Source organism: Triticum aestivum, chromosome 1D (genome assembly GCF_018294505.1).
Source record: "Triticum aestivum cultivar Chinese Spring chromosome 1D, IWGSC CS RefSeq v2.1, whole genome shotgun sequence".
Taxonomy (NCBI): domain Eukaryota; kingdom Viridiplantae; phylum Streptophyta; class Magnoliopsida; order Poales; family Poaceae; genus Triticum; species Triticum aestivum.
The window spans coordinates 143,006,504-143,007,249 of NC_057796.1; positions in this window are offsets into that span (position 1 = coordinate 143,006,504).

Below are 746 nucleotides of genomic sequence, written 5' to 3' on the forward strand. Positions count from 1 at the left end.
TGCTCATATTGGCTCCTACATATTTTACGAAGATCTTTGTCGGTCGAGCCGTTATGACAACATACGTTATTCCCCTTGTCATCGGTATGTTACTTGCCCGAGATTCAATCGTCGGTATCTTCAAACCTAGTTCAATCTCGTTACCGGCAAGTCTCTTTACTCGTTCCGTAATACATCATCCTGCAACTAACTCATTAGTCACTTTGCTTGCAAGGCTTCTTATGATGTGCATTACCGAGAGGGCCCAGAGATACCTCTCCGATACTCGGAGTGACAAATCCTAATCTCGATTCACGCCAACCCAACAAGACATCTTCGGAGATACCTGTAGAGCATCTTTATAATCACCCAGTTACATTGTGACATTTGATAGCACACAAGGCATTCCTCCGGTATCCGGGAGTTGCATGATCTCATAGTCAAAGGAATATGTATTTGACATACATAAAAGCAATAGCAATATAACTGAACGATCAACATGCTAAGCTAACGGATGGGTCTTGTCCATCACATCATTCTCCTAATGATGCGATTCCGTTATCAAATGACAACTCATGTCCATTGTTAGGAAACTTAATCATCTTTGATTAACGAGCTAGTCTAGTAGAGGCTTACTAGGGACACAGTGTTTTGTCTATGTATTCACACATGTATCAAGTTTCCGGTTAATACAATTCTAGTATGAATAATAAACATTTATCATGATATAAGGAAATATAAAATAACAACTTTATTACTGCCTCCCC